At 39.8% G+C, this 14,677-nt stretch overlaps 1 protein-coding gene across 5 annotated transcripts in view; it reads left to right on the forward strand.

Annotated features, from left to right (window-relative positions):
* Positions 1 to 14,677, forward strand: part of KIF4A (kinesin family member 4A) — a 153,010-nt gene that overhangs the window by 55,148 nt on the left and 83,185 nt on the right. The window lies entirely within an intron of this gene.

A 14,677-nucleotide genomic window follows, 5' to 3' on the forward strand; every position in this document is an offset into this window, starting at 1 on the left:
TCCACCAGTGATAGATTCACAGGCAGTTGATGGCAGCATCTTCATAGACTTTAGGGGCTTTCAGATTTCACTCAGTTGCATTAGAGGGTTTTGCATGCACATTCTGGGCTGCCCATTTTAGCTTCAGAGCTTCGATTTCCTCATTTGTAAAATACGATTTGAATATATGCCCCCACAAAGATGTGAGCATCAAGTAAACTCAAATATGTAAAATATGTAGCATAATTCCTGGTATATAGTAGCCTCTTAATAACTTAATTTCATCTTCTGTGTTTTTTCTTGCTCTGAATGATGGTTAATAAGGAATAGAGGGTCCCTACTGATATTTATAGGCAAGCCCAGCTGAACTAAGAGCTGTAGGAGCTTGCTAAGATGGATGCTAAGGTGCTTATTAACATTTGAGGTAGATTTTGAGGGTAGAAGAGGCTTATAGGGATGTGACTTGTACCAGCAGAATTAGCTTTTCTTTAGCTAACAAAATATCATTCCCAAAGTCAAGTCCCACCCCTCTCTATTAGAGGGAATCATTTTGTACCTGTTGTGAGCCAATAAAGTTACTAGCTGCTCTAGAATATTTTCAGAGGGTGGATACAGCTCATCAGAATTTTGTTGCATATAGCATTGCTGGGGGTGGAGAAAGGGGGTGTACTCAAGTGTTATATTTGATTTGTGAGACAGAGTTTATGACAAAATCACAGTTAAGTCTTAGATCAAGTGGGAGAGGCCATTAGCAGAAGGGCAGCTAGTGAGAACACAAGGCATAGGTTTGCAAGGAGCAGACAGAAGGAAAGATAATGAGTTTGATTTTAGACTTGTCAAATTTGGAATACATATTAGAAAAATCCAGAAGAAAATGGGAAATGCAGAGCTAAAGCTTAGAAGCAACATCTGGGCTGGAGATAGATATCTAGATTCTATGGGTGAGGTTGCCCAGGGAGAGTTATATAGAGAAAGACCAGATAACGAGAGAGCCAACACTAAGTATCAGTGAGGAGCACTAATATTTAAGAGTCTTTAATATGTGAAAGTTGCTGATAAAAGAGATGGAACAGACACAAAGGGATAGTAGTAGCTAAAAAAGCAAAGTAAGAGTTTCTAGAAAGAAGGGATTGCCACTTGTGTCCCATGCTTCAGAGTGGTCACGCAAGATGAGGACTGAGACAGCCAGGTTAACATTTTTTGGCGATCTTTGCCAGAGCCGTGTCCTTTGAGTGGTGAGGAATCAGAACAGGCTGTGTCAGACTGGAGTGAATTTAACTATCATCCTGAATATGGTGTTTACCTTTTCCATTAATTTCCTTATTCTTGTATCCCTTAATAATACCTAATGTTCCTAATATTTCCTGTTTCTAAACTTTTCATAAGTGGTTTCATAATGTGTGCATTATTTTTGTCACTGATGTTTTTAATGTTTATGAGATTCACCCATCTTAATACATATATCTCTGTTCTAAGTATTTTTTAAACTATAGTCTTAGGTTCTTAGTATAAAATCATATCAGTAAAAAGAAAATGATCTCTTTGCCAATATTTATTCCTATGATTTAATTCTCTTATTTTTGTTTATTAGCCAGGAGAAGGATGTTGATGGATATACCCTAGGCTCTGAAAGTTGTTTTCCTTCAGGGGGATTTAGCTTCTGATTTTAATTGGAATGGTTTTAGCATTTTAATATTTGAAATGATAATTGCTACTGGTTTCGGTAAGTGCTATTTAATTCTTTTATTTCCAGAAAGTCTTTTTTATGCTGGGCTTTAATCTTCCTGAGAGATGTAAAGTTCAGGTTGTCCATTTCCTTCAGCAATTCTGTTTCATTAAAGGCCTGTTATGAGTGTTCTGCTTGTTCCTCTCTGGCTTCTGGGTCCCCTTACATGTATCATTATTTTTCTTTGCTCATTGGAGCACAAGTCTAATTCTGGGAAGACTTAACTCATAGTAGCCATGTAAAGAGAAAAGGCACAGTGGTTTCTGCCCACAAGGAAGCACTATAGCAGCAGGCATGTTGTCAGGCAGCTTATCACACCCTCAGAAGGCAACAAGAGGAGAACTCTGTACTCTTGTTCCCTGGTGCTGTCTTTGTCTCAAGATAGAGGGCACGCAACCCAACTCTTCCATTTCTTAGCATGTTCGATCCAGAGAAACCTGGCATACTCACATAGGCAGTATCACCTGTCCCCTAAGAGCTCATACAGTCCTGTAGACCAAGCTTTCACCAGTAGCCATGTCCCCTTCCATGCTCTTTGGCTCTACTACATCAGACTCCAGGCCCTTAGTTCAGAGTTCTCCTCTGTTCTAAAGATGAAAAACTCAGAGGAAAAAAGATGGTGGCATGAGAAGTGTGGTGGAAATCTCCCCAAACCACATATATTTTGAGAATACAGTAAATACAACTATTCCTAAAAGAGTGGCCAGAAGTAGCAGTACACCAGCCAGTCTACATTCTGGGAGAAGTGAACATCACATGGAAAAGGATAAAGTAAAAAAGCCACAACCCCCACCCCAGCTCACCTGTCAGGAGGAAGATAACCAGAGCAGGGAGGGAGTGGAAGCACAGAACTGCTAAATACCCAGTCCTAGAAATCTGCCCTGGGAGCACAGACCCACGTTGTGTGGTGCTCTGGAGATTAGAGGGGCTGAAAACCAAAGTCAGAGAGTAAGACTGCAAACAGGTTCCCACAACCGGCTGCCCTGAGACAGAAGAAAAGCAGGCGCTTTGAAAGACTTCTCAACAGTCAGAGGGCTGCTAAAGGAGCAAGGGTTTAGAAGAAGGAACAGGTGGACAAAGTCATGCCAGCACACTCAGCCCAGCAGCTTTGGAACTTTCAGGAGCTTTAGGCTCTCCATCCCTCTGGTTGGCAATGCAGTCCTGAGGTCCCTTGCTGTGATAAGCAGCCTGCTGCTTCTTCCACCCCGCCAGCACCTGCATGCAAACCCACTGTCCACGCCATTGCTGTAGACCAGCTGGAGGGCAGCCCTGCCTACAGCAGAGACTTCTCCCTGCGTGCGGCTAACCAGTCCTGACGATGAAGACAGGCACAGTGACCGGGAAACACGAAAGGGCTTTGCCCTCCCAGCAAACACCAGCACTGCTTGCCTGCGACCAGCACTATTACCTTAAGCTATCCTGAGGGCTGCCCCACCCATGGCAGTTTAGGGGATTGATCCAGAGGCCGCTCCCTGCACCCAGCTACCCAGCACAGTCAGTGGAGATAGGCATGGCAACTGGGAAGCATGAAAGGGCTTTGCCCTCCTGCCAAGCACACATGCTGTTCACCTGTGACGATTGCCATTGCCTAGGTCAGCAGGAGGGCAGCCCCACCCACAGCAGTTTAGGAGATTAACCTAGAGGCCGCTCCCTGTGCGTGGCTAACTGGCCCAGACAGTGGAGACAGTCACTGCGACCAGGAAGCACAAAAGGGCTTTGTCCTCATGGCAGACACCTGCGCTGCTCGCCTGCAACACCCACCATCGTGCTAGGCCATCCCAAGGGCGTCCCTGCGCATGGCAGCAGAGGCCACTACCTGTGCATGGCAAACCAGCCCTGAAAGCGGGGAGACAGGCACTGTGATCAGGAAGCACGAAAGGGCTTTGTCCTCACGGCAGATACCACACTGCTCACCTGTGACCACACTATTGTCCTACACCATCCTGAGCACTGGCCCGCCCACGGCAGCTTAGAGGGTGAACCCAGAGGCCACTCCCTGTCCGCAGCTAACCAACACAGACAGCGGAGACAGGAATTGAGACTGGGAAGCACGAAAGGGCTTTGTCCTTGCAGCAGACACCTGCGCCACTTCCCTGTGACCACTCCCATTGCTCCAGAACTAGGAAAAGGCAGAAGAACCTTGTTCAATCCAAAATCCCTCAAACACGAGAAAGAGGGCATTGTGAGATTGAAATCACCAATCTTCCTGGAAAAGAATTCAAAGTAAAAGTCAAAAGTATGCTAATGGAGCTACAGAAAAATATCAAACAGCTAAGGGACGAATTCAAGAAGGAGATAAGCACCTTAAAAAAATACAGTAACTGAAATGAAACATAATGGAGGGATTCAAAAGCAGATAAGATGAGGTAGAGGAGACGGTAAATGGAATAGAAATTAGAGAACAGGAATACAAAGAAGCTGAGGCAGAGAGAGAAAAAAGGATCTCTAGGAATGAAAGAATATTAAGAGAACTATGTGACCAATCCAAACGGAACAATATTCATATTATAGGGGTACCAGAAGAGAGAGAAAAAGGGGTAGAAAGTGTCTTTCAAGAAGCAATTGCTGAAAACTTCCCCAATCAGGGAAGGAAATAGTCTCTTTATAAATATCTATGCACCCAAAATAGGAGTACCCAAATATGTACAACAAATACTAACAGAATTAAAGGGGGAAATAGAATGCAATGCATTCATTTTAGAAAACTTCAACACACCACTCACTCCAAAGCACAGATCAACCAGACAGAAAATAAGTAAGGAGACAGAGGTACTGAACAACACATTAGAATGGATGAACCTAACAGACATCTATAGAACACTCCATCCAAAAGCAGGAGGATACACATTCTTCTTAGGTGCACATGGAACATTTTCCAGAATATATCACATACTAGGCCACAAAAACAATCTCAGCAAATTCAAAAACATTGAAATTGTATCAGTCACCTTCTCACATCACAAAGGTATGAAACTAGAAATAAATTGTTCAAGGGGAAAAAAAGGCTCATAAACACATGAAGGCTTAACAACATGCTCCTAAATAATCAATGGATCAATGACCAAATTAAAACAGATCAATATATGGAGACAAATGACAACAGCTCAATGCCCAAACTTCTGTGGGATGCAACAAAAGGCAGTTCTAAGAGGAAAGTATACAGCAGTACAGGCCTATTTAAAGAAGGAAGAATAATCCCGAAGGAACAGTCTAAATTCACAATTATTGAAACTGGAAAAAGAAGAACAAATGAGTCCCAAAGTCAGTAGAAGGAGGGGCATAATAAAGAACAGGGAAGAAATAAATAAAATTGAGAAGAATAAAACAATACAAAGAATTAAGGAAACCAGGAGCTGGTTCTTTGAAAAAATAAACAAAATAGATAAACCCCTAGGCAGATTTATCAAGTAAAAAAGAGAATCTACACACATAAACAGAATCAGAAATGGGAAAGGTAAAATCACTATGATCACCACAAAAATACAAAACATTATTAGAGAGTATGATGAAAATTATATGCTAACAAACATTATTACGCTAATAACCTAGAAGAAATGGACAACTTTCCAGAAAAATACAATGCTCTAAGACTGACCCAGAAAGAAACAGGAAATCTGAACAGACCAATTACCAGCAATGAAATTGAATCGGTAATCAAGAAACTACCCAAGAAAAAAATCCCCGGGCCAGATGGCTTCACCATTGAATTTACCAGACTTATAGAGAAGATATAATAGTTGTTCTCCTTATAGTTTTCCAAAAAATAGAAGAGGAGGGAATACTTCCAAACTCATTCTATGAAGCCAGCATCACTCTAATACCAAAACCAGGCAACAACACCACACACAGAAAAAACCTACATTGGTGAACCTACATCCCTGATGAACATGGATGCAAAAATACTCAACAAAATATTAGCAAACTAATTTCAAAAATACATCAAGAGTATCATGCATCATGATCAAGTTGGATTTATCCCAGGGATGCAAGGATGCTACAACATTCGAAAATCCATCAATATCAACCACTACATCAATAAATAAGAGGGACAAAAATCACAATATCTCCATAGGTGCTGAAGAAGCATTGGACAAAATTCAACACCCATTCATGATAAAAACTCTCAACAAAATGGGTATAGAGGGCAAGTACTTCAACATAATAAAGGCCATATATGATAAACCTACAGTCAACATCATACTTAACAGTGAAAAGCTGAAAGCTTTCCCTCTAAGATTGGGAACAAGACAAGGATGCCTTCTTTCCCCACTTTTATTCAACATAGTACTGGAGGTCCTAGCCATGGCAATCATACAACACAAAGAAATAGAGGCATCCAGATTGGTAAGGAAGAAGTTAAACTGTCACTGTTTGCAGATGAAATGATATTGTACATAAAGAACCCTAAAGAATCCACTCCAAAACTTCTAGAACTAATACCCAAATTCAGCAAAGTTGCAGGATACAAAATTAATACACAGAAATCTGTTGCACTCCTACACAGTAACAGTAAACAAGCATAAAGAGAAATCAAGAAAACAATTTCATTCACAGTTGCATCTAGAAATAAGCCTAACCAAGGAAGTGAGAGACCTAAACCCTGAAAACTACAAGACACTCTTGAGAGAAATTAAAGAGGACACTAATAAATGGAAATTCATCCCATGCTCTTGTGTAGGAAGAATTAATATTGTCAAAATGGCCATCCTGCCTAAAGCAATCTACAGATTCAATGCAATCCCTGTGAAAATATTGACAGCATTCTTCAGTGAACTGGAACATATAGTTCTAAAATTCATATGGAAGCACAAAAGACGCCGAATAGCCAAAGCAATCCTGAGAAGGAAGAACAAAGCGGGAGTGATTATGCTCCCTAACTTCCAGCTCTACTACAAAGCCACAGTAATCAAGTACTGGCACAAGAACAGATCCATAGATCAATGGAACAAATTAGAGAGCACAGATATAAACTTACACATATATGCCCAATTAATATATGATAAAGGATCCATGGACATACAATGGGGAAATGACAGCCTCTTCAACAGTTGGTGTTGCAAAACTGGACAGCTACATGTAAGAGAATGAAACTGGATTACTGTGTTTAACTCCATACACAAATGTAAACTCGAAATTGATCAGACATGAATGTAAGTCATGAAACCATAAAAGTCTTAAAAGAAAAACATAGGTAATGCTCTCTTGAATATAAACATGAGCAACTTTTTCATGAACATATCTCCTAGGGCAGGGGAAACAAAAGCAAAAATGAACAAGTGGGACTATATCAAACTAAAGCTTCTGTACAACAAAGGACACCATCAGAACAACAAGGCATCCTACAATATGGAAGAATATATTCACATATGACATATCCGATAAGGGATTGACATCCAAAATATATAAAGAGCTCATGCATCTCAACAACCAAAAAGCAAATAATCTGATTAAAAGATGGGCAGAGGACCTGAGTAGACACTTCTCCAAAGAAGAAATTCAGATGGCCAGCAGACACATGAAAAGATGCTCCACATCGCTAATCATCAGAGAAATGCAAATTAAAACCACAACGAGGTATCACCTCACACCAGTTAGGATGGCCAACATCCAAAAGACAAACAACAGCAAATGCTGGTGAGGAAGTGGAGAAAGGGGAACCCTCCTATGCTGCTGGTGGGAATGTAAACTAGTTCAGCCATTGTGGAAAGCAGTATGGAAGTTCCCAAAAAACTCAAAATAGCAATACCATTTGACCCAGAAATTCCACTCCTAGGAATTTACCCTAAGTAAACAGGATCAAGATTAAAAAGTCATATGCATCACTATGTTTATCTCAGCACTATTTACAGTGCCAAGAAATGGAAGCAACCTAAGTGTCCATCAGTAGATGAGTGGATAAAGAAGATGTGGTGCATATACACAGTGGAATATTATTCAGCTATGAGAAGAAAACAAATCCTACCATTTGCAGCAAACTGTATGGAGCTAAAGGGTATTATGCTAAGTGAAATAAGTCAGGCAGAGAAAGACAAGTAACAAATGATTTCACTCATCTGTGGAGTATAACATCAAAGGAAATGTGAAGGAACAAAACAGGAGCAGACTCACAGAACCCAAGAATGGACTAACAGTTACCAAAGGGAAAAGGACTGAAGAGGGTGGGTGGGAAGGGAGGGATGAGGGCTTAAGGGGCATTATGATTAGCACATGTAATATAGTGGAGGCACGGGGAAGGCAGTATAGCACAGAGAAGACAAGTAGTGTCTCTATAGCTTCTTACTATGCTGATGGACATGACTGAAATGGGCTATGTGGTGAGGACTTGATAATAGGGGGAATGTAGTAACCACAGTGTTACTCATGTGAAACCTGAGCATAAGATTGTATATCAGTGATACCTTAATAAAAAAAAAGATGAAAAACCCTCCAAGACTCCTTACTCTCAGGTCTCAGATGCATCCTGTGACCTCACTGTCTTGACTGACTGTATCACCTACTTGGCTCAAGAACAGAGTGGATGGATCAGACTTCGGAACAGAAGGGATCTGGGATAACTTTAACCTACCAGCTTGCCAAAATCCATCTACATTTTTTAAATGAACTACCATATTCTTACAAAGGCATGAGATTGTTCATTTTTCTAAAGTTTTCTACTAAGTGTTATTACCAATTTGATAAGTGAAAAATGGCATCTCATTTTCATTTCTGTAGTTATTAGTGAAGTTGAACATACTATTTATAAACCATTTATATTCTGGATTAAATTATCTGTTCAAGGTATTCCCCTCTAGTCAGTGTGGGTGTTGTACATTTCTTTTTAAGTTTATCCCTATTTTTTGTTGTGACTTTAAATATAAAACATATTTCAGTCATTGCCAGGTAGATTATAAATGGATTACAGATGGATATCATATTCAATTAAGTTATACATGCAGCAAAGTGCCCAAATTGTAATTATACAATTTAATGTATGTTCATATAGCGAATACACCCATGTAACTAGAACCCAGATCAAGGAACAATATTACAAGCATCTCAGAAGTACCACTTGTGCCCATCTCCACTCTCTGTCTTCCCCAAAGGGTAACTCCTTGCATCTGATGTCTTTCATTCAATGTAAGGTCACCAGAGAAAATTTAGGCTGCCCGGTTTAATTTGAATTTCAGATAAATGAAAATGATTCATTATTTTTCTCAAATTCAAATTTAACTGGAGGGCCTGTATTTTTTTCTTTTACTAAATCTAGTAACCCTAATTCAACATTATGTATGTAGTTCATTCATTTTCATCACTATACATATTTCCTTGGTGAATATGCCACAATATTTTTCCTTTCTACGGTTGAATGAGCATTTGAGTAATCTTTAGTTTGTAGCTATTATCAATAGTGCTAGGCATATTCTTGTACATCTCTCTTGATGAACATATGTACACAAATTCCTTCCAACCTGACTCCTGTAACTGCTCCCCTATCTTCTTTCCTTTAGAGTCAAGCCTCTCAAAAATGTTTACACTGCTTAACAACACAAGTGGTTCACTTAGTTACATTTTTTGGTGAGATAACAGCTTATATGTGTAAAATCGCATAAATCATGTATTTCACTTAATAGCTATAAAGTGAACACCCATGTAACTATAACTACCACATGGGATGAAAAATGAAAGATTTACAGGCCCCACATATACCCCTCTCAGGTCACAACCCCCTCCCTTCCCTCTGGAGGTAACCACTCCTGACTTTTGTGGTAGTAATAATTCCTTTGCTTTCCTTGATAATGCCACCTGTGAATAAATACATCTCCAAACTGCATGACTTAATTTTGTCTATTTTTAAACTTCGTATAAATGGGATCACACTGAATGTAATCTTTTGTGACTTACATCTTCCATTCAACATTGTGTGTGAGATTCATCTATGTTGCAAACAGTTGTAGTTCCTTTATTTCCACTGCAGTATACTATTCTATTATAAGATTATACTGCTATTTATTCTTTCTTTCACTGTTGATGGCTAGTATCCACAATGCCCTTATGAACATTCTTGTTCATGTACCCTGATGCATATGTATATGAATTTTCTAGGGTATATACCTATAAGTAGAATTACTGGGTCATAGGGTACATACACCCAACTGCCTTCCGAAGTGTTTCAGTGTATGAGAGTCCTTGCTCCTCATTCCCCAGCACTGTTTTGTCAGAATGTCAAAGTTTTGCCAATATGGTGGGTGTAGAGTGATAAACTTGCTTGTGTTTTTAATTTTCATTACCTTGATGGCCAAAGGCGGGTCGATCACCTCTTCATATGTTTATTGACCATGTATATTTTCTTTTCTATAAAATGCCTGTTCTACTAGTCTGGTCTGTTTTTCTATTGTGTCTGTCTTTTCCTTATTGATTTTAAAAAGTAGTACTTTATTATACTGTAATTTCCAGGCCCATTTAGTTATATTTATTGCAAACCTCTCCACCCCTACATGTTTTGCACATACCTTCTCCCTCATCTCTGGCTTGTCTTTTCACTCTCCTTTCATTTATGCCTCCTTTATTTTGTATCTTGGTTAATAAATCCTTCAGTACCACAAGGCCCTAACAATATTCTTCTGTATTATCTATATAATAAAAGCTTCCCAATTTTGCGTTTTACATTTGTCTTAAATCCACCTAGAACTGTTTTTTGTTCATGGTATGATATAGGGTTTCAACTTTGTTTTTCCATATAAATACCGACGTGTCCTAGAACTATTTGTTAAAAAGTCCATCTTTTCCCCACTGATGAGCAGTGCCATTTCTGTCATATTTTAAGTGCCCAAATACAGCTTGGTCTCTTTCTGGGCACTCTATTTAAAGTCAATTTACGTCTTCCAAATCTATTTCCATAGTATATCTCCCCATTTATTTAGGACTTCTGTAATATTTTTTAATAATTTTCCCTGTAGAAGTCTTATACATCTTTTGTTCTATTCTTTGCCAATTTATATTTTGAGAGTACAGAAAGTAAAATTTAAACTCTTTTTATTGAAGTATAATAAACAGAAAATTATGTATATCATAAGCGAAGAGCTTGCTGAATTTTCACAAACTGAACAAACCCATGTAACCAGCTTAAATGGAATCTTTGTAAATTTTATATTTTAACTTTGTTTTTGACACACGGAAATCAATTTATTTTATAATATTGATTTTGTGTCTAGAAACCTGTTTCACTCTTGGTAGTCTGTCTTTTCCCACTCTTCTAATCCCTCAGGTAGAAGATCAACCAGTGATATCTTAATTACCAAAACAAATTGGGTCTTTTCAGCATCCATCTCATCTGACCTCTGTGGTATTGACACTCAAACATACCTTTCTTGAGCTCTTTTCCTGGTTTGTAAGCACTCACTCTCCTAGATCTTTTCCTACCTCAGACTATTCCTTTCAGTCTCTCTTACTTTTTCTTCTTCTTGTTCCATTATGCTAGTTATTGCACTGAGCATGAGCTCCCATATTTGGAATGAGCACTCACTACCTACTGTTAGTTCTTCCTTAGCAGTATTATGGAGATGCACCTACTTCCAGTCTGTTCCTGCTGCCTCTACAAAGTCCAGGCCTTCACCTTGCAAACCTGGGAAAGAGCCTCCTAACACTTTGGCTCCTAGGAAGCATTCCATGCTAAATACAATAGCTATATTAATCTCCTTAAAATACCACTTTGGGACATGGTACCTACCAATTAGACACTAAGTGGCATATCACAGCTTACAAGATGAGAGCTAAAAACCATAACCAGCTCTTCCAGACCCTTTGTCCCTGGTCCCAGCCTACTCTCCCAGGTATCTTTCCCAACTTCCCTGCCCACACTCTCCACTCCAGCTACAGAGCTTCCACAGCACAACCTGCTAATTCTGGATTCTGTGCACTTGCATCACAGCCATTTCCTCTTCTTTCCCAGAATGCAGTCATTCCCATCTCCCCCATCATACTACCTACAACATAGCTATCTGTCAAGGTTCAACTTAAGTCTTGAGATTTTCAATGTTGCCTTTTGTAACCATTTCATCATCCATTGTACTTTTTCTCCTCTGAAATTCTGTCATTTTCGGGCCCCTCTGTATTTCCATTTTCATCTCCCACCACCTCCCCACAAATTACAGGGTTCCAGCCTCAGCAATCTACTCATTTTCCAAACAGTATTCTTGTTTCAGATCTCTGTACTGTTGTATTTGTATGTTCTCTGCTGGGTTTTTTTCCTTCCCACTTTAAAACAAAACAAAATCCTTTATCTTCCTCATACTATACTGCCTCTTCTCTTTTCCTCTCACTCTGCTTTTTTGCCAACCTTCCATCCTCATCCCATTGAAACTGTCCCTGCCAAGGTCATCCAATGACCTGAGCAACTGAATCCATTAGCTTTTTGCAGTCCACCTCTTGCTTTGTGATTCCGTAGTGTCTGTCACCCTTCCCCTTCTCTAGACAGTCTTATTAATCCCTTGGATCTATGGCACTACCCTCTCCCAGGTTTCCTCTTACTTTCCCGAGGACTCTTTCTCAGGCTCTTCTTCCTGCCTGCCCATACCTGAAACAACCCAGGTTCTGTCCTGGGCTTTTTTTTCTTTCTCTTCCCACTGTTCAACCTATCACTTTGTCACCTCTGCACCACCCTAAATGGTGTCACCCACATAGATGCTTATGACTCCTACCCATATGCTGCCAATCCCAAACGTCTATCTCTAGTCCATATCCCACACCTACGTTTCAGCCTGTAAATGTAGCTGCTGTGGGGCATCTAATGAATGTCCCAGATGCAACTCCCATTCCACATATCTAAAACTGAACTCCTCATCCCTCCCTGCCTCTTTAAACCCACCCGTCCATCAACTGCAGGAAATAATACCAACATCCTCCAAGCCACCCAAGCCTGAAACCAGGGTATCATTCCATACTCTTCCTTCACTCTGGCTTCCCCCAATCCCATCAGTCACCAGGTCCTGTCAGTCTTATTTAATCACCTCAAATCCCTTTCTCTTCTCTAACCCTCCTACCACTATCTTAGTTCAGACCTTCATCATTTCTTAGCTTATAGCAAGCTTAGCAGCTGGTTTCCCTATCTTCAGTCAGGTACCCTTTCAGGTCATCTACCAACCAGCAGCCAGCTGTTCTTCCTAAACTGGATATCCCTGCTTAGGGCTCTTCCCAAAGCTCTGCACTTTGTACCACGCTGCTTAGCTTGGCCTTTGTGTTCCAGCCTTGCACACCTGGTTAAAACCCCTGGTTAAAATGGTAAATTTTATGTTCATATATTTTACCATAATAAAAAACAATAATTTTAAAAACAAAATCCAAATTACACTTGCAGAAACTCTGAAGTATCTCTCTTTTTGCCTAAACTGTCACTCTCAATTGGAGTCCTGTGAGTTCTGTGATCCATTGCAGAGACACATCATTCTCTGTCTCTGACTAAATGGACCATATCAATACTACATTACTTCTGTTTTCCACCCTAATTTACCTGGCCATGCTACCTGCTTTAGGCTCATACATATTTTCTTCACATAAAGAGCAGGGTGTCTCAGCTATGGCACTATGGGCATTTGGGGTCAAGTAATTTTGAGGTGCAGGTGCTGTCCAGTGAATTGTATGATGGTGCTATCTTTGCTTTCTACCCACTAGATGCCAGTAGCACTCAACTCTGTCCTGTAAGTTGTGACAACTGAAATGTCTCCAGATATTGCCAAATGTCCCCTAGGAAACAAAATTGTCCCCAGTTGAAGGCTGCTGCATATAGAGCTGCTTCATTTCTCTCCTACCTAGTTTTTCTTCCTTGTTACAAGTATATCCGTCTATTCTACTTGAGAAACCCTTGTAACATGCCTCCATGATACTTGTGAAGTGATATTTTCCTTCAGTTAAAGTCTCTATTATATTTGTTTGTTGCCATAGTGAACAAATACCCAAAGCTGTTGAGTAGTATTCTTGATCCTCTTCTCACTTGATCTGTTTTCAATATTTTAGAGAAAAGAAGAAGTTCTTGTCTTATCATTTTATCTGGGTATTTTTCTCCATAGATGTCCTTGATCAGAACTTTAAAGTCTCTGCAAATATGTTCTACGCAGTCCTTTGATGGATACCCCACCTATGTCAAGAACTTGGAATTTTAATCTTTTTACAACACAAGATCAAATCCTATTTTGTAATGATTTCTTTTTAGAGAAATATTCATTTCCCTTGCTCCTTTCTATTTCAAAGCCCCAACTCTCATTTGAAGAACAGAAAAAAAACAGCCTCTTTATCCTTAAGTCTCTGGTTCTTGGTCAGACCATAGTAACCATAGATTCTTCTCAGGTTCTTCTGGATTTTTTTTTTGTTCCTATATGAAAGTATAGGTGGAAGTTTTGCTCAGCAGGTTCGAGGAACCTCAGCAGTCTCTCCTTTACATCCAAGATAGGATATGAGCCAATAAGATGGCACAATGTTCTGTTTGGCTAAAAGGGGAAAGAAAGGAAAAGAATGAACTAATATTAGGGTTACACAAAGTACAGGCTTTGGTGAGCAGCTCTGACAAATCTCACCAGGTTCTCCTTTACATCCTGGATAGGACAAATGGCCCTGAAAAATAGTACCCCTTCCACTTGGCTATAAAAGAAAAAGAAAGGGATGGTCACTTGGAACTGTTTCTGTTTTAGATTGGGGAGATTTGAGCACGTGTATAGAGTGACAAGAAGGTATTACTGAAGGGAAGAAAAATTGAAGCTCTGAGAAAGAGGGGCAAAATCAAAGGATTCAGGGTCCCAGAGAAAATGGAGAGCACAGAAACACTAACAGAGACTGAAGGAAAAATTAAAGTGGTTGTTTCCTCCTCTGAAACAAGGGATGAAGGAATCAATAACAGTAGAGGAAAGACTTGTGAGGTAAGGGGAGGAAAGGTTAAGAAGCTGTTGTGGATAATTTTGATCTCCATAGTGTATTTGTTGAAATCATCTCCTAATAGAGTGAAGA

This window comes from Manis javanica, chromosome X (genome assembly GCF_040802235.1).
Source record: "Manis javanica isolate MJ-LG chromosome X, MJ_LKY, whole genome shotgun sequence".
NCBI lineage: Eukaryota > Metazoa > Chordata > Mammalia > Pholidota > Manidae > Manis > Manis javanica.